The sequence below is a fragment of the Antennarius striatus genome, chromosome 19 (assembly GCF_040054535.1).
Source record: "Antennarius striatus isolate MH-2024 chromosome 19, ASM4005453v1, whole genome shotgun sequence".
NCBI classification, from domain to species: Eukaryota; Metazoa; Chordata; class Actinopteri; order Lophiiformes; family Antennariidae; genus Antennarius; species Antennarius striatus.
This window is the reverse complement of record NC_090794.1, coordinates 9,322,362-9,343,331: the sequence shown is the minus strand read 5'-3', so window position 1 is coordinate 9,343,331 and position 20,970 is coordinate 9,322,362. Positions and strand designations below refer to the sequence as shown.

General features: G+C 39.6%; 1 protein-coding gene across 3 annotated transcripts in view; it reads left to right on the top strand.

The window, feature by feature from the left end:
• The first annotated feature begins 428 nt into the window (after window positions 1–428).
• Window positions 429–20,970, top strand: part of LOC137613114 (kelch-like protein 29) — a 196,872-nt gene continuing 176,330 nt past the window's right edge. Inside the window, exons 1-2 of one of the 3 annotated variants that reach the window (XM_068341996.1) lie at window positions 429–703; window positions 14,846–14,914. The gene's annotated coding sequence lies outside the window, so the exon portion shown is untranslated. Of the gene's footprint in view, window positions 704–14,845; window positions 14,920–20,970 lie in introns of all 3 variants that reach the window. The other 2 variants (XM_068341997.1, XM_068341998.1) reach the window with 2 other exon arrangements.

Genomic DNA, 20,970 nt, shown 5'->3' with positions numbered 1-20,970 from the left:
TTGGGTACAGCAGGAGCAAGAATGGGAAACAACCAGGGTTAGTGGCCCTTTTGATGAGAATCTAACCTCTGGAAAGCACTTCTTCACAGAAATTGACATTGAATTAGGTTTTTCATTATAAACGAATGTCAAAAATGATCGTAACGGTTCATTCTCACATTGTTCATCCAGAGAATCATTTCTCCTAATCTAGATCCGCACCATCCTCCGGAACTCCCTCAGTGGCCCTTGGTAATCCTCCTAAGAGAGAAATTTTTATCGTCGCCGGTGATGCTGTTGTGCAAATTCAGCTTCACTGGTGAGTGCATTTGCGCAAAGTGGCGGGTGGGAGGCGCTGTAGAGCTTGTGTGAACGGAGCAAAGTGAAAGGGGAGGAGCAGCATCGGAAGAAAAGTGGCCATACGGTGTGTCAGCCCGTCCGAGCAGTCGCTTACATATCGGGATCGCCGCCGTGTAGGGAGCACAGCGAGACGCGTCTGCTAAGTCCTGTTCACTCCACTTGGTGACGTGCAGAGCAGCGCGCAGAGACAGGGCTCTCCTTCCCAACCCGCGCAAAGCCGCTACCAGTGCGCACTGTTGTTCTTTTTGCTGTAAAATGCAACAGCAGTGTTTGCGGGATAGAGACAACGTTCATACATAAGCAGCGTCGTAGCGAAATAAGGACAAACGCCGTGGGGGAACAGGAGCAGCGAGCGGCCGCAGAGGTAAGCGCTCCTCCAGTCACAGCGTATGTGGAAACCCGTCGGCACGCCGACCCGACATATGCTACGTTTTGATGTGCTGTGTGTGTGTGAAGCAAGAGTTTAGATGGAATACGGACACTTGTCTTGATTGGGTCATCAGTTTCTCTTCCATCTCTCTGCTGTGGACCGTAGCCGACCAGATGGTGGGCTGAGCGCACGTTGTGCGCAAGCGCTCCCGTAAGAAAGAAAACTTCGCGTCTCCGATCTGGTGGCAGAAGCTAAGTAATTATGGGTATAAATGTTATAATTTACGAAATGATCTAAATTACCTCTTAATCCGACTGAAATTGAACATAATGTGGAAAATGTATACACCCTAAAGCCTTTAACGATCAATAAGCATGCAGTACTGCTAATTAAATCAGCAGGTGAGCTTATATGAACTAATGAAGTGAGGCTTTACTTTCACAATTTAAGGTCACGTATTTCCCACGAAATTTCACTGACACACACACAAACTGCGCATTTTTCCATTTAAAGGCAGTTTTTTTTATTTATTGTGTCCTAGTTGTTCACACTCTTCATGGTGTCTCAGTAGTCTATTTTAACAATCCTCTTGCATAAAACTTCCAGCTCAGCCTACAGGAGACTCATCCTCCAGACAACAAAGCTTTACTCATCACAAGTCCCATGTGTTGCGACAGTGAAGTGCTGAACCCTCGGATGTGAAGTGGAGCCCTGGATGTAGAGGCCGCTGTGCCTTTTTTGTGGTAGAATGTCAATGATGAATGCATCCGTTTTAAAGTGCAGTGGCCCATCCATGAAAAGCAGTATTTAATTTATTTTGTGGCCGTTCAGAATGCGTTGATAAAAGAGCGAGGCTGGTACCGATTGCTGCAGTCTGGCATTCAATTGCTGTTCAATTGCAAGATTTATAATCAACTCTAAAAATTTAGAAGCAAATTTGTCCCTCCTCATTGTTCTTGGCTCTAATGTCACGGCGGTGTTTCCATTTATAATTCAATTCACGTCCACTTGGCTCGACTCTTTCTGGTCTTACTAAGTTATTCTGTTGTTGTCATTGCATTAACGGTGTGAACATGTGGGCCAGGGGTAGGACACACTTCCCCGCTGATGACATTTGAAAACCCAGCAGGCTGTCATGAATCAAGGCAGGGATTAAGGGCTTTAGTCCTAGTCCTCCCTGAACAGGCAGGGAGCTCTGCACTCGATGAGGTAAGACAATGCATTTGCCTCAGAGCTGGGTACCATTTAGCAGGGGTCTTATCGCCTCATCTGCTGCATATGACAGAGAATTCATTCTACGTACTTGGAGAAACCCGTCACCAACGGTGAAAGAAATAAAGGTGTGTGTGTGTGTGTGTGTGTGTGTGTATGCGAAGGTGTGAGAGAGAGAGCCTTAGAGCCTTACTTCCGTTTAGGTATCATAGGCTCCCTACTTTGTCCCAATCTTCTTTGCCATAAACCCAATCAGGGATAATCCTTGTATATCAAACGTGATTTACTTCGTCCAGGGAAACGCTTTGGCCCGAGGAATGTATTTGGAAATTACCCAGAGGTATTTATCCTATTAAGGCTGAGCAAAAGAAAGGACTTCTGTTCTGGTCAAGCAAATTACAAGACGCTCAAGGCCATTTTTTATGTATTTCACCAGGATGGAGAGCGTTATGAGTGTTAAAAGGTTTATAATTTGATAGGTATGCGCGTGAGACATTCTCAAGACGTAGGAGGGAGGAAACAAGCACAGATGACACGTTGTGCCATTCATCCTCGATGAAGATGCGATCCAGAGTTTCAGCCGCCGGTGATGGACCGCAGTTTTAAGGAATCCAGAGAACAGCAGCTGTGCCAGACTCTCCCCAACAACCCCAACAGCAGACAGCCAGGTTCTCAGTGTTTTCTGTGTAACGGCACTCAGATGAACATTATGGCGCCTCGGCTGCTGTAAGGCAGCAGCTTGAATCTGATGGGCCCATTTCCAACGTCTCCTTTCGAAAATGTATACATAATGCCGCTGTTTATCTGCACCCGCTCGCCAAAGCTGAACATTAATGTGTGAACGAAGGCGGCAATTACTCTGAATCTGGTGGAGTGGTGGGTATTAGATGGCCAATTTGGTCCAACCCGCCCTCAATCAAAATGAAAACACACAGCAGTTGTGCTTGTTTTCATTCCTTTGTAATGCATTGGATTCACACAACAAGAACACTTTTTTTCTAATCACACATCGAAGACGTTCCGGCAGATTTTTACTCGGATGTTGACGTCCAATCCAAGATGGCTGAGAAAAGATGCAATGCTGAGCGAAAGAGAAGAGTAGAAGCTCTGTTTAGGGTTTTTTTAGACGCTGGAAGGACATTTACTGTACGTACAGTTCGTGGCTAAAAAAATATCATCTGCACAGTCGGATCTTGCACTGTTTTAAATGAGTGTCACGGGGGGATAGTCCTGTCAGAGTTTCAGCCGTGCATGCATTTTATGGCAAAATAAGACATTTTCTTAGCTAAACAGATCCTGTTTTTGCTACCATAACCCCAACTTCACTATTTATGCACTCTGAGTGACTTCTTTTTCCTTTTCTCCAGTTTTCTCTGTCCTCACACTTCCATATTTTATGCAAGTAGAAAATTCAAAATAATCTGACAATAACTAAAGCAAGGTGGGCATTTATGATATAAATAAATATAAGATGAGGTGGGGAGAGACAAGCTGCATTTGACAACAGTGCCACCACACTGCAGACTTCTGTGAAATAATTGTGGAGTCCGCAGCAATGAACTATGGTATAACAGTAGCTGAAGTGACATTATAACTTTCTGGCTTTGACTGTTTTTCTATTTTCTTTCCTGGCTCTTGTCCACCTCCTCTATCTGTGCTAACTCCATCCTGCTCTTTCTCTTCTCTACTCTCCACTCTAGCTTTTCGTGCTGCCACATAATAACCAGCATATTTATAATTTAATAAGAGGTAGGAAGAAAGAGGGAAAATCCATATCAATTGTATTATTCTAATCAGATATTGGGGTTGCTGTGGGCAGGTAATGACGAAGTTGTACGTTTAATTGAAGCTGCCTTTTGTGTACAGCTCACCTTGTGAAAAAGACATTTCTGTAGAGTCGCACATAATAATGAAAAATGGCTTTAACATAGCCGACGTCAAACAGAACGAGACAAATGAAAACTCAGGTGAAGTTGTCTCAACCTGTCTCTCGTGTGTGTGTGTGTGTGTGTGTGTGTGTGTGTGTGTGTGTGTCTGTGTGTGTGTGGCCCTGACCTTAAACTCTGCCCATGATGATGAGGAAAAAGCAACCATTAATGACCCGAAAAGAGAGAACAGCCTCACGATGAATTGAAATCACAAAACGGCACATACATTTGATAAATATCACGAACAGAATATACTTTTTCTTTTGGGGACTCAATAATAATAATAATAATAACAATAACATTATTATTATTATTATTATTAATAATAGCAATAATAACGATAATAGCATTATTATCGTTATTATTATTATTAATAATAATAACAATAGAGGAATAGAAATAGGGGAAACGTAAATATGAAAAATAATAATTGATAATAATAACAGATTATTATTAGTTATTTGTAGATGAATGGGTGAAACGTATGTGCTTGATGACCTTTGAAAAATCCTAAAAAAAACCCTGCTAATTTTATGTCTCAGTATTTTAGCAAATTAAAAGACCCACATAAAAAATAGTTTTTTCTCAGTATCTGTGCATCTAGTTTAAAAGTGATCAGATCCTTGTAGCCAAGAAACAGTAAAGAACATGACGTTTGACTTCCCTTTTTAGTGAGCAGAGTAACATATCTGAAATAAATATGGTTGTGATTTTCAGATGGAACAGAGCAATAGAATTATTCATCTTTGAAACCATTAACTGTAGCCTCTTTAACCTCTTTTGCGCAGTGCTGTTGTACTGCACAAAAATAAGAAGCAAATTTTAAACAAACGAAACTAAATGCAGAGGAAGGGTTGATTAATTCGACTCATTTCATAATTTCTTATGAATTAATGAGAACTATCAACAAATGTATGTGCGTCATGTTTGATGTGATTTTTGAGCGAGAAATTAAAACTTTGAGTTTGCATTCAATAAGGGAATTACTTGACATTTAGAGAAATGTGTTTATTTTCTTGCCAAGCACAGGTTACAATTGAGAGGTGCCTTTCAAGCGAAAATATTATTTACCAGTTTCGTAACAGTTTTCAATAATTTAAAAGAAGCCTCGAATAATTCAAAAATAATTTTAATATTTGAATATTTTTACTATATGAATATTTGTGAATCAAGGCCCCTCCTTAGTTAATCAATTGTGTTTTCTGGAATAAATAACTTCTTACATTTTGGAAATGCCTTGTTTTTATGCTAATGAAATCATGACCCATGCTGTCTCTGGTAGTGGATGATAATGATAAAGTGTAGAGGCCAAACTTCAATGATGAACATTGGCCTGAATACGTGACTGAACTTCAGACTGAGGCTCTCAATCTTTGAAGAGCCTGCCAATAAAATACAAAAATGGCTAGCTTAAGATAAATGGCAAAATGTCATCATTTAATGTTTACCTATATTTCCCAATAACTTAAATTAATTAATCATGAATCATTAAAAAGGCTTGCTTGCGTCAAACGTGATACATTTTCAGTGATTGTGAACTCCCGTGTCAGGGAATATTTTCTTTTGTTGGTTTGAAGCCGCTTTAGCCAACATCCTGGAAGGATCGATCTTTCCAGAAATGACAAGGAAAAGCACTGTAATTTGTAATAGTCAGTTTTAAACAGACCATAATAAAATCTGCAGTTGTTGTCATTGGTAGTTGTGCATTATTTCATTGGGTTTTGCCCGCGGGACTCTGCTGCTTCATGGGAACAAAACATTGAGGTCACAGTGGTAGTTCCTGTAGGTTGCAGACCTGAGAATGTTGTTGATTTCTTAATAGCCCTAGGCTAAATAAAACATCTTGTTTCCAAAAAACTTTTACTATTATTGCTAAAGGTGGTTAAATTATTAAAGAACCTGTTTTGAATTTTCAGGGGTCACAGATTTGCATCTTTGTGCCCATCGATTACACTCGAACCTGAACATTATATAGACTTGTTCTTTTCTTGTCCATTTTATTCTACTTGAACTTATCCTTTGAATTCCCTTCACAAAGTACTGTATGAGTGAATGGAGACTATTACAGATAAATTGCAACAGCCATGCAGGTGATATATGAATGTATGAATGTCGCGGAGTATCACTTACACATCAAGGTGATAGCACCATTTTTACCCTTTGTAGTCATTATGTCGAACTGCCGTTGAGAGTAGGGTTAGAGACCCAGTTTGTTAAAACACCCACATCTGAGCTGGCACAACCAGAAGAGCTGCATGCCATTGGACTACACCAAGATATAATTTTAAAAATGTAAGTAACTATTTAATCACTAACATATGTGTGTTTGTGTGTGTGTGTGTGTGTGTGTGTGTGTATATATATACACATATATATGTATATGTATATATATATATGTGTGTGTGTATATGTATATATGTATATATATGTATGTATATATATATATATACTATAATATACCCACAAAAAACAAAATTCTGCGATGTGGTGACAAACTATATTGTTTTTTACAATGATTTAAACGTTTATTAACTCTCCCTATGCTGATATCAAACCACCCTCTGACTGTACTACCTTTTCCAAAACTCTTATAGACTGTTTAAAACACTTTTGTATTAAAGAAAAGTGTTTCTTTAATAAATGGAAGTGCACTGCGTTCCGTGAATCTCGGAACACAGCGCACACATGGATGCTGTCAGCCAATAGCGTGCATGTACGGTATCACATGACTCCCTACTAAAAATCCGCAATGTAGTGAAACCGGGTATCTTAAAGTGCAAACGTGCGAGTGATTACTATGTACGTATAGTGTGTGTGTGTGTGTGTGTGTGCATGTGTGTGTATACTGTTTGTGTGTGTGTATATATACTGTTTGATTGTGTATATATATATATATATATATATATATATATATATATATATATGTATATATATATTAGTGCTGTCAGGCAATTTAAAAAAAAATCTAATTAGTTACAGGATTTGTAATTAATTAATCGAATTAATCACATTTTAATCTCATACCTGCTAAAGGCCCCCAAATACAGAATTTGAATTCTAGGACATAACAAAGTTGTAGTGCATGACTAATCAATAGAATACACCAAGAAGAGAAGATTTGAAATCCACATTTTTATTGGTTAAGTGTGCTTTACCAATGAAATTCAAAAGAAAAAAGGCCAAGCACGTCAGCAAACCGACTAGGCCAGGTGCATTTTTCAAAAATGCAATTCAAATACAGTTAAAAAAAAAAAAAGTTCAGACATAAAATAAGGCTGAGTCTCAAATAGGCACATAAGCAGACTCAATCAAAATGAATACTAAAGCTGACTCAATACAGCAATTAGTACATGTAAATTGACATATTCGTCCCACCACTTTCTTTTTTTGCTCAACATACTATGAATAAAAATATTAAAGCAATCAGATGATGTACCATCATGACAGATATAAATCAACTACTGAGTCCGAAAATCCCATGTAGCACAGGTTGGCTAATTGATGTAGCGTCACGTGATCACCGGCAGCCAGTGATGGCTAAGGGGGGTTGTCGTCACGAATTGATGTGTCAAACGTACACGGGGTGATTCGAGTATGTTCGACAAAAACACCCGAGTGGACTTGCCTCGCTCTTCTGTGTCGCGTCCATCTCTGTTGTCAGTCACCCTGCTTTTGACTAGTGGTGCAGGTACGAAGTGACCTGGCACTGCAGCCTATGGGTCACTCAATGGGACAAATTTAAAACGCTGGCGCATTGACTTACCACTCACGATTAACTGCGTTAATTTTTATAGCGCGTTAATTTGCAGCGTAATTAATCTAATTAACGCGTTATACTGACAGCCCTTTTATGTATATATAGATACAGTATATATATATATATATATACACACACACACTGTATATATATATATATACACACACACTGTATGTATATATATATAATGTATATGGAGAGATGTGGCAGTTCACCTCCTGAGCACTGCCAAGGTGCCCTGGAGCAAAGCATCTTCCTCTTACAAGTCGCTCATTGGGCCGTGTCATGAAGGAGCTGCCCGCCACTCTGCCTCTCACCATCATTTGCATGGTTACAGGCCCCTTGAGTGCATATCTGTTTCAGGCCTCTACCCATATATTTGTATGTGTAATTATTAACAACTAGGGTGGAAAAATAATTTCTCCCACGGGGTATTAATAAAGGTTGATTCTTCTTCGTCTTCTGCTTCTGTTGGAAACTGCCTTTTTTATAGTTGTGGATGGAAATTAAGAACAAGTGAAACACGTTGCTTCTTCCACCTCTGATGTCGGTAGACTATATTTTTCTTATATCAACCTTCTCTCACATGGCACAGTTGTGACAATACTTACAAGGTTTTCCAGACATCTCAATATCGACAGCCGTTTGTGAAACTGTTCTATTGTAAATGTTCCTCCGGTAACATAATATGTGATGCACAAACGCAGGAAACCACACACATCCAATAGAAATATCTTTAACATGTTTTTCTGTGTGACAGACAATATAATTTTATATTTCAAATTATCTAGTAAGCATATGTATGTGTTGTTGTTTTTTTTGCTTACTTAAAACACATCTCCAAAAAAGGATTTTTAAAAAAAAGACTGCTAAAAAAATTGGACTATGAAATGTATTAAAATATGTAATTGCACGGACCTAATCATGACATGGTGTTTACATTCTGGGCGTGAATTTTTGTGTGGTAATATAGAACGAGCCATCTGCAGATTCCATACTTTCCATGATCGATTTAGGTAGCAATGTATTTATAATTCATGTACAGTGATGTAAGTACAATACCTACTATTGTTTATGAATTAGTAATAAGCCTTCACATTTCTGTAAATTCCAACACACATTCAATCTCTGGCTACAACTTCACTCTTTTTTTCTTAAAACATTTTTTTCCAAGCTGTTATTTTTGTTGTTGTCTTTGTTGTTGTAATGTTTGGCTTAATGCAGTATTTTCTGTGATTAAAGAGAAAACTCTCCGATGGGAAATGACAAAGTAAACTTAGCTTTAATGATTGTGCTTGAATATGTAGCCTCAGATATTACAATGAAGCATATTATACTTGCTAATGTACACGGAGCAAAAGGCCATGAACAAACGCCCTACTTCTAGAGCCCTTTAGAGATCAGTGAACTATGAAAGCCCATCTCTTCAGCTGCCCTCTTCCGCACAGTTACTGAAGATCTGGTGATGCTGGTATCATATTTCGAAAAAGCCTGCACTTTTTTAAATGTTCACACAATGCATTTATCTGTAAACATACATCCAGAAGATTTCACCTGGCAGTTCCTTTTCACGTCAGTACGTATGAGGCATTGGTAACAATCTAGTCAATTGCAAAACCAAACAAGTTCCTTTGAAATATGTAATTGTAGTACTTGACATAATTTGTGATGCATGTTGCAATATGAGAAATTTTAAGATGCATTCAATATGATTTTCATGTACAGAACAATGAGTTAAATAAAATTTTACTGACTATATTTAAATTATCAATCTTTTATATTCAAAAAGTAAAAATGACAAAAAACAAAACAAAGAAACCCAACAAATTAGTGAATGTGACCCTGACAGAGGGCAGGGGGAGTTTTGCAAATAGACGCGTGTTGCAGTTATTATTCATATGTAATGTATCCCCTTGGTATGTTCAGTGTCTTGTTATGTGATCAATTTGCACATGTGGACATTTAGCTGCTGATGTTGCAGTGATTAAGTGCACTTTCCCAATTACAGTTGAAAAATAAGGTTTTGGACTTTTCTGTTATTTTTTACTTTTGTAATCCTTTTCTTCCTTCTCACTCCATCTATGCAGTTTAGCATGGACATGCCAGATTTGTAAAGAGCTATGCATTCACCCATGTCCTAGGGTTGTAGAGGCTTTAATATATTTTCCATCAGCTGTGCTTTCCAGGAGGCAGAGCCAGCCCTACACTGCCTGACAAAATGCTGAGACCTAACGATACCCCGAGCAAGCAAGCTGACACCAAGAGCCGAAGCCAAGAGCCATACTTACCAGTTAGAGATCCACTTCCCCAAAGTATGCATGGCTTTTATCCAATGTCATGTCATTCAATGTTTGAGTGTTTGTGAATATTTGATTTCTTGCTAAAAAGAAATAAATAGTAACAGAAATGTGTTTGGGGGGACGGGAGGGAGTGAGGTTTTGATGTGGTCTCTCAGGGGGTGGGGGGCTGTGGTCTGAGAGTCTGCTGTGTGGTGAGTGGCTCTACAGGAAGCAGGTTAAACGTTCAACCCCTATGTGACATCCCACAGGTTTGCTCCATAGACGAGAGGTGAGAGGTGAAGGGAGGTGGATATGTGGAATCTTTTATATTTTGTAGCTCATCAGTACTGCCACAACTCCTGTCTCCTGATTATGCAGGCTCCCATTAAGCCCGGCTGCAGGAGTATTTCTGCTCTGCGGCTATCTGACAGCCACAGCTCCCCCGGCATCTCTTTTATGAACCTCAGTCATTTTAATAAGGTGTATTTTACTATCTTATCTCGACTTTGGAGTAAACATCATCTATTATAAAGTAACATCTTTTCTAGGTATGTTGGGGTTGTTAAAAATGCAGAACACATCAGACATTATGTAAGAGCCAATTGGCCCTGGGAAGGACATGTTTGCATTATGTAGTCATTTTATTTTAAATTGAATGATTGAATCTGTCTCGAGGAGAAGTGCAGAAATAGTCCTGCTGGAACAGATTTTGAGGTGGGATGTCAGGCTCAAACCATCTTTGTCTGCTTTAGGCAAACCACACTTCAGATTACTTCAAGAGGAAACAAATTTCACTGGTCACTGAAGTCACTTGAACTCATTTCCCCCTCGTCTTTCTTGTCACAACCATAGGAAATTACAATAAAACCATTTGAGCTTTCCTGCTGTCATCAGAGCTGTGCCACTACACACTGGAGGCCTGTAGTTTGGGTGCACTTTGGAGTGTTTTCGCCTTGATTTTGCTATTTGTCTTCATATTCCCAAGAAAAGCGGTCGTATTAAACTTCTGCTTGCATGTGTCTTGGGTGATTATCGTTAATCCTTTTCTGTGCATTTCATTTCGAGGCACCTGCTTGTGAAACTCAAAACCATTTGTCTGCTGTAGGAAACATGCAAATAGTTCACTGTTAAGAGAAGCACATATAACAAGGACTTACAGCTACGTCTGATTTCCATACTCCAACAGTCTGAGTTGAAAGGTTGCTTTTGAGTTGAGAGGATATAAATCATGGGCTCTGGAGGTGTGATGTGCATCTGTAATAACACTATTTACAACCTGTTTGCCTGAGCATAGATGTATTCATTCAAGGACTAGAACAGCTTATGAAATATTGGCCCCATCCCAACCCACTAATGTAGCGTGCAGGCTGGCCTTGATTAATTCCTGCTTGATTTTCTCTTTATAAAATACCTGCAGCACAATGACTGGGGTCATTACTTGTATGTAGTAATTACTGCATGACATCTGGCCACAAATAATAATGCAAACAGGCTGTTTTTATTTAGGCTGTTAAAGTCTACCGGGTGGTGGTGGTGGTGGGGGGGCTGTTATCAGTGAAATGAGTGAATGATGACAAATCATGGGTTGTCACATTCACTTTAAGGGGGTGTCAGTGGGTTATTGGCAGCAGGTGAAGAGGGTTAAAAATTATAGCGACTTTTCTTGTACTACTACCTCTGCAAGAAAGGAAAGTCCCTGGTTACCTACCCTTTCTTTACTTGCTCACAGTTCATTGGAGACTTGAGAGTCAGGAAAATGGTGTTCATATCTGCAGCCAAGGAAATGAGCAATGAAAATCACAAGACATGTAAGCTCCTGCCTGGACACACATGAAGGCTGGTGTTTCCGCTCAGCCTTTTGTGCGGCTCGTATATTTTATGCGTTGCAGTTAGACGGTTTCTTGTATTCAAGACATACAGACATTTGGCTGCGATAAAACTGACTGTAATGTTAATAAGACGGCAACGGAAGGTGGCATTGTAAAGATTGCCTTTGTCAGTGCTCGGCGCCTGTGGGCCTCGGTGTAATTTTATATCGCTCCCGAGTAGATGTCTCTGTTTCTCAGCTTTTGCAAAATAGCCCTTATCCTCTCCCTCTCTCCGGACTTCAATTCACTGCCATGTGGAAAAGAAGCCTTTTGATTTTATGAGAGGAATCTTTAAACTGTAGTTATGCCAGTCAGTGGTCATTTGACAATCTGGCTCGTGCAGAGCTACTAGGAGTAAGCGCTTGCTTCCTTTCCCACTCATAATGTTTGAGACAATAGCTTCTCCCTGAAATGAGTAGTCCACTTGTAAATGGCTCCGGCAGCCTTTCAGAATGGACGCTATGTGATGGCAGCCAAGTTTGATTATTAATGCCGTGTCTCTATCTCTCAGGCCCTAATTGGTCTCTGCTGATTGCTGAGCTTCCTGATTAAGAAATGCCATTAAAATTGATGTATCATGCTTCCAAGTGTTTTTCGTCGTTAGATAGCTCCTTCAATCAGTTGATAATTACATAGATGATTTATTGCCGGGGTTAATTTTGACAAGTTTGCAATAATTGGCTTTTTACAACTTTTTTCTGTACTTCCTAAAAATTTGACTGAGTGGGTTCTCATGGGAAATGCATTCAGACAGTTTTCTTCAGAGTCTAGCCCAGGAAGGTTTCAAGATGCATCTAATTTGACACCTTCGAGAATCAACACTCTTTTGGAAACGAATGCAGTTAGCAGAATTATAAATAATCAAAAGCTGTTAATATTTTGCTGAATAATCCTGCTGACGATCAGACAAGGAAAAGCATAACCCACTTGGTGAGAGGAAATAAGAGGAAGCGAAAACAAGTAAATCAATATGGAGGAGTCCTTGAGGTGGTCAATGATTTTACGTTTTGTGCAATTAATGGAGATTAATTTAACGGAAAGTGAACATGTTTCCTGCGGGCTGTCAACTTTTCTTCTTTAAATAATCTATGATATAAATATTTATGAAAATTTAAAAAAAGCAAGAAATATTCAATTTTTTACAAGCGAGAGCCCTGAACAGTTTGTAAATGTTGTATTCTCTTTGGGGTGATACAGTATTTGAGTCTTTTGTTACGCTAAACCTGTCACACACACACACACACACACACGTGCTGTAGTGGACTAAAGCATTACAGATATCACTATATTTGTCATTTTAATTATTTTACATTAAAAAGTGAACACGGTGAACTTAGGGGTAATATCTACTGTAATGCGACCTTTTGAAATACATATGCACACATGGCCACAAATGTCATCTGCATTATTTAGGCACCATTACATAAATAGCCATATGTTTATTTAGCTTTTATTAAACCTTTTCCTGCACAACAGCAGATGGCTTTATGCTCAGATACGGATAAAGTGAAGATGGAAAGAATTGGTTTTATATCAGGAAGCTACCATCCTTTATCATCCTCTTGAAGATTTGGCAAGGTAGCCGTTTCCATTCTTGCACAATCATCACAATGGAAATCACTTTTTTTCATGGGGAATAAAGAAACATGCCATCGCCCACAATATTTCATCTTTAAAAGAAGCATGCAGTCAAAATCACGTCCTACAGACTATTAAGTCCAGTGTGAAGAATGGGGAGTAGAGTCAGCAAAACATGATGAATGAGCATTTGATAACATTTCACTTTTTGGAAAGGTTCCCCTGTCTACTTTTCCTCAGACATATGGCACTACTCTGCAGCCAATCACAAGAACTGTCTCTCATATCAGTGTATTCTTCTGAAGGAGAGCTGGTCCTGATGTTTTCACCCGTTTTTCACCTTCGGGAGAGATTTTAAGAGCAAAGAAACCTGTGAGTGATAAAAACACCACATCATTTTTGTCAGTCATACTGGACACAAGGCTTTTTTCAATTGGGGAAAAGAAAAGTCCAGCCTTAGATTTTTTTCAGAGCACTGCACCTCATCAAATTATGACCTAGAAGTTATTTTTATTCTGATGAAGTGGATCTAATTTACTTTTTGTTCTCTCCCTCAAGCTAAATTGTCTACTTCTACTCCAGTAGGAAGGCGTCTACATTTCCCTGAATTACTTTCGAGCTCTTTCCAGCTTAGAAATAAAAATGGCCTTTTAGAAGTTCGGCGTTGCTGCACTGAGTTCTAGTTTATGGAGAAGAAGGTTCTATCTCCATCTGATGACTGATTGTGTTTGTTGAATTGCTAGATAATGATAGAACTCTGAAAACTTGGTTTTAGTATTGATTTTTAAATGCGCTGACTGTCATCAACATTTTGGCCATGCTGCATTTGGAATGAGGAAAAAGCATCATCAAAACATCAATATGACTCGCGTTGTTTCAGACTAAATACCCGTTTGCCTCACTGATCTTTGTTTCTTTCATTATCTGCGCTTGAATCATAACGCGAGCTAATGAAGCATGTTTGCCATTTTTTTCTTTAGGTTTTCAAAACCTAAATTATCCCCATACACCGATTCCAAACAGAATCAGAGACTCTTTCATACCCGGACAGATGCATACAAAGAGGGGAATGTGCTGGCTTCCAAAGGCTGCCACCACAGACGAGTCAAGTGATCACCAGCCCATGCAAACCCTCTCCGTTGTTGTCGTCTTAAAAAGAGCAGAGCCTTCAGTTTTGCATATGATTGGATTTTTTTTATTTTCACTCGGCCAGCCACATGCTTTTATTTCACCTTTTTCATCTGCGTTGACCTCTAATGCTCTCTCAGGATGGTTGAAAACTGCACACTACGCCTCTGTGGAGTCATTTATCTCTTCTCCTGACCAAACACAAACACCAATAAATGTGTGGACGCAGATTGTTCCCCACTTGAATGCTTGAATTGAGTGAAGGGATTCTGCTTTTTGTCATTAACAGATGGCAAGTACTAGAATACAAGGGCCAGATTTATAGACATATTCGTTTCGACTGTGTAAAGCCTCACAACGTTCACCAACTGTTACTGTTTCTGCAGGTGTAGACGGCAATACTCTCAAGATCTCATTTGTCTGTGATGAGCATCCCTATCCACCAGAGACCAAAGGTATGGTAAGATATGAAAAGCTCATTATCTCGTGTCCCAATGAACATTTTATTATGCCACACAGCTTGATTCAAAAGCACAATAAATTACGAGTCAGTCAGATTCTGACTCATCATTTATTATATGCTTGTTTTTCTATAGAAACTTGTGTTTGGCTGTCATTGCAGTAAGTGCGCTAACTTACTTGTTCATAAAGTTTATTTAGTCGAGAAATGTAATCCCATGTTCCACACTTCCAATCCTAATGTGCGCAACTCATTCCGTAGACGCAGTTTACTGTGTTGTATTTGTACATGTTCTCTGGTGTTGGCCTGGTTTCGTGGGGGGTTGATCGCCTGGAATTATTTGATAAATGGTGTCATTAATTCTTCTTGACTTCCCTGCCGTGTCCAGAAAATGAGCTATGTCTGTCGTTGTTTCTGCTCCCGAAAAGATCCCGCTATTCTGTCTGCGAGCAAGGCAGAGTCGGTCTCCAAGCAATTACGGCGTTAGAGTCTGAGCTGTGGTCATTGAGAGATAGGATTACTCCTGGACTGCAGCAGCCCAGGAATGTACGGACCCCTCTGGTGGTCTGCTCACCACTGATGAAACGGAATTGAATTAATGGGGTTGCCCACTGCGAGGAATGATTACAACGACATATTGCCTTTGATCCCTGAGCGAGGTGACCAGGCGTGGGCGCCACAGGCACACACGGGGGTCGGGTGTCCGTGTATTCCTCTGCGTGTGTGCATATTTGTGTGTGTGTGTGTGTGCATGTGTGAGTTTATGCGTGTGTGCACCCATCCTGGGTCAGTGCATCGCTGATAAACGCAACTCATTATATGTGCTCTTTGCTGCGCTTGAACCTTTGCGTTGGCGCTTGAGGTGTAAAATATATTTTGTGTGTTACTCCTACCGTGGCCTGTGCGGTCCAAACCCCTGGTGGTCCCTGCTGTGATCAGCATTTACAGATTTACAAATTAACTGTGGTGCTGTGTACATTTATCAAGTCTCACTTGCAATCACATCTGGAGATGTTACGTGTGAACAATTCCAATCATATTTCATACAGTTTAGTAGTAGTAGGTTTAGTAGTTTTTGTTGATGTGAAATTATGCAAATCTTTTTGGATTATTACTGACAACAACATGGTGCGGCTTGAAGTACAATTTCTTGTGGCAAAAAAGTATGCAAGTTGATGACAACCACTAGATGATAATGTTGGGCGTTTGTGCACAAGGGCTGTTCTACTTCACCCGCTGAGGCTCCAGTGTAGTCAACAGAAGTGCCTCGCAGCAACCAACAATTTCTAGACTCGCCCAAGACTGAAAACACAACCTTTACTCCACCCCCTCAGTGAATGACCAGCAGCAATGCCAGAACTTCTATCTTAAATTCTCTTTTCTCCTTCTTTGATTTTTTTCCCATCTATACTTTAGTGTGCTCAACAGTGTTATTAAAGTTATCACTGCAATTCTAATGTTTGTATAACTTTTGTTGTTCCTTTATTCAACTGACCTGTATTCAATGAGATGTTAATATCCTCTTATTAGTATCACACCCATTAATATTAAAGTAGCAACCTGTACATCCAGCTTGTCACTCTAAACAATTACAATATTTCAAGATAAAATATTCTTCAGTTCTAAAATTAATGTTTTGGCCTTCCAATGCTAGTAAATTCATCATCAAGAGTTTCAACTGATTATAACAAAGGGACCATAACATTTTATGTCTCAATTCGGCATTTCCTTGCACTTTGAGTGAATACCTCAAGAAAGGTGTTTAAACTTTTAAGGTCCACTGTTTGATTCTCTGCATTCAACCCATCTACTAGCTAATCTAAAATGTCTATTGGAATATTTTATGGCCAGTGGCCGCCCGCTGGCTGAAAGGTGTCGACATTTGTCTCCATATAGCCATGAAGCTTAGAGTGGTTTGGGGCTTTTCCATTAGCTGGTATAACTGTTCTTACTCCGAACAAACTGCACCCCATTTAGCTCAGAATAAGACACAAGCTTGCATTTCCAGTAAAGCTGTGGTGGTGGGGTTGTTTTTTCAAAGGCAATTTTAATGCTGTTTTTCTCATTTTCACTGAAATAGAGAGACTGATCCAGTTATAAAAAAACAAACAAAAAAACCCCACTCCTGACATTCTTGGTGTGCATGTGCAGGAAATCATCACAGGAGAAAGCATGAAAAAATAATTACTTTGCTTTAGTGAGAACTAATTTGAAATGGTCAAATAATCAAGCCTCTCCTGCCACCTCCTAAATTTAAACAGGAATACAGCATATTTATTTTTATCTACATACTGTATCATGGGAAATAATGGTCATCATCACCCGTGTTTGTCCAGTAGTGTGGTGTTTATGTTGAGCCCCCAGACGGTTTGCCAAGGCTGTCTACCGAAATCATTCTCAAGGCCACCTCTAGTAATGATAGACGACAAGCTTCTGTGAGAAAAAAAACAACTTGTTGTCACACACTGAGCTACTCAAACAAAGGTGTCATCAGCTGGCAGCCTACCTGCTTCACCAGCTGTAGGGGAGGGGGAAAGATAGGGTTGGTAGTGAATAAAAACCTTGAGGGGACTCTGCAGCACCTAATGAAAGAGAAAGCTACATCTTTCCTGTTAAAGAGTGCAATAAATTACAGAGACATGTGCAGTGACTCCTCATTGTCAGTGAATAATAATAAAACCAAGCCTCACCTTTCTGTAGCTGAATAAAATGATTTGTCTTCAGGTTTTTGACTTTGGACTGAACATTCAGTACTGTATTTTTTACTTGCATGCCATGTGGACAAAATATAAGAATCTGCCCAATATTTTCATGGCTGTAACTGGGGGACTGTGCAGTGAATATCTACCAAAAATTTTATGCATCTCAATCCATTGATAGATTTTATGAAACAGATAAGTATCAAAGTTTCTGATTGGATGATTTTGGTTAGGAAACAGATTATCAAAACTGTTGCATATTAATAGAGCTGATCAATTACCAAATAGGGTTTGGTCCAAAGCAAATTCTGACCTCACGCTTCTATTGAACCTTACGGCTACAGCCTGAATATCATCCTGCTTGTACCATGTTTATTCATGCAAAGTTTCATTGTAAACACGGCCAGTAGTGTCTCAATGTTTTTCTCTGGTCCTCGTGTTTCATGGACTAGCTGATTGCCTCAGGCTTTGCTGCTAGTGCAGGAAACAATCTTCATTATAATATTTTGAACATGCATTACATTGCACTTCCCTTTAGCGTACTACTATATGATGTCACTTCAGTTTTACAGCATATAGTATATAGTTTTATGGGTTTTACACACTTGATGCACAATATATCTATAACAATCCATAAACCACAATGCCTGCAGCCATAATTGCAATTAGTTCTCATTGACATAAATAAGTGATAGCATGGAATTAATGTATTTGTTTTGCATTTTAAGAATACATTATCCTTGTATGGAAGAGTCTTTGATGCGTAATACAGATTGTGCTTAAGTACACATGTGCAATTATCTAATGGACAGTCCTGCTGTGAGGAGATACGTATTATAAAGTCATCTCCTAAGCAATAGCTGTGACTCAAGGTCTGTCTCATGTCTTCTCCCACTGCTACATTTTTTTCACACAGATGCCATAGAAATATTCTTAGGTTGTGTTAAATGCTCAGTTAAAGACACACAGGAGTCTCCACCTGCTGATAATTAATAAAACAGCCTTTAGAGGAGTGTTGATGTGGAGAAAGACAAAGGGGACTGTCCTGGGTAAAGGTATGTTCAAAGCAGAAAAGAATTGCCACTAATGATGTGACATCTGACCTAACCACTGGGAGGTGCATGTCTGATATTGTCTCTGCTACTGAGAGCAATCAGGTGTGCAGGAAGGCAGGAGAATGGAGAGCAGGGAGCAAGGTCATGCTTTTCACAAGCATCCCCCACTGCTGTTTATGGGATGACCTGCTTGCCTCACAGCGTGCAGCTTCAGAAATAAAAATTACTTCCTCATTTTCTTTCTTTTTTTTTTTTTTGCAGGTAACAGCAATCTTTTATTCTAGTCACATGTCGTTACTAGACCATAACTGTGGAGAAACATAAACACACATGTAAAAACATTGAGTGTGGCTCAGTCTGTCACACCTACCCAAGTTTATTCTTGTCACATAAACAGTGAACCATTGTCTCCTGTTGGCTGCTGGCGTGATTAAGACGTAAGGCACCACAGGGGTCAACCCATGGTTAAAGGGGCATAAAATCCTATGAGGCTGACACACACAAACACATACGTAATGCACAGCAGGGACTTTAGCATAACATCTTATGGAGGCCATTGAGGCTAATGTCTGTGAACGGGTCATGCTGGCACATTTAGAAGTAGAATCAGTGTTGTCTCTATTCCTTTCAGCGGCTGGCCCAAGGGACAGTACAGCATAAAGCCAGCACAGCATAAAGCCAAAGTTAACTAGCTGGGTGTAGGACTGTCCTCCAATAGCTAGAAGGTTGAGTGACCCCAAACTGTTCTGTTGGTATAGCTAAAAGTGGCCCGATTTTAAATAGGAGTTTTCACTCCTAGAAGTCCAAAAGATTTGGGTTTTTCCTCATTGTGCACATTTGACCCAGCTAGTTTTCAAGTAAAGCAAGAACAATTTATGATGACCCAGCATCTTACTATCAGCAGATTTAGGCTGCGTCTTCTTATACTTGGTGATTGATTGGCCAAAATGCTGTCCAGGTCATCATAAAAATGAAATTGTACTAAAGATTTGAGATAAAACATTTTGTCCTTTGGCATTAGCCACCTTCAGGCTGTGAGCAATGATCGTTCCCTTACCCTCAGATGGTAGTGCTCTCACATCCTCTGAAGTCTCTTTCTCATCCTTGTGGAAAATAAATGATAAGTTTGAGCAATTGTACTTTTTCCAGTTAATCACATCGGTATATTCTTTTCTGTTTTGGTGACGGTAGCCTTCTGTAACTTCCTGTAATGAACCAGAAAGTTTGATCTGTCTTAAAAGTGTTTTCCTCTGTAAGTGAACCAAGGCAGTAACCCAGGATGAGATCACGTCTTTTCTCGGGTCTGGCATTTTGATCTTGACCTCAGTCCAGGGGAAGTTTCACAAGTAAATTTGGCCCAGATTAAACTAAAAAGTCATGACACGCTGATTAAACAAAGTAGGTGTGAAAGCATAGTCTCGTTGTGAGATGACAAGATGAAACCCCTACTTTGCAGTTAAAAAGCATAATGCGGCTTGTGTTGGCTCCATGATGTCACCATCCGGTGCTCATTAGTGATGGTTAAATACCCACTTTAATAGGCTCTTTCGTGCAGAATTTCAAATATCACATTGTAGATTGAATAGACTACAAAAGACAAATGCTATTCGATGCGGCTTTATTATGGCAATGTGATAAAAGGGACTTTTTTTAATGAGCCTAAAAATGCACTTTGGCCTTCCACTGAAATATAGTCAATGTTTTAAACCATTTCTTCCATTTTGTTCAAACCTCTCACAAATTCTGTCTTGAAATGAAACCTGTCTCAATGGTTAGAGTAGAGGTTGGGCAACACCCATCCACTGTCTTGTACCTCTGCAGGTCACGGGTCTATTGGAACCTTTCTCATCTGGCTACGGCCAAGAAGTATGGTACACCCTGGTTTAGACGCCAGCTCATTGCAAGGCCACATGAAAAACAAACACACACTCATTCATATAGGCAGATTGGTGTGACCAATTCACCTAAGCTGCATGTTTTTGGAGATAGGGGGAAGCTAGAAAACCCACGCAGACAACATAAAACTCGAAATCAAAATCTGAACAGCTTTATCTGGTGTACCACTGTGCTGTTTGGTTGGGCAACAGCGACACTGAAATAAAGGCCGCAGACATCCGACAATTGCTGCCGGCTCCAATGTATTGACAGCACCATTAACTAAAGAAATACCAGTGTGTACAAATCCTAGAATGAAAAATTGTGAAATTCACAGTCAGACACTGACAAACAAGCGTTGTCAGATTTGAATTTGTCCATTATAAAGTCCATTTAAGTGGTTCTCTATTTATTCCCCTTCT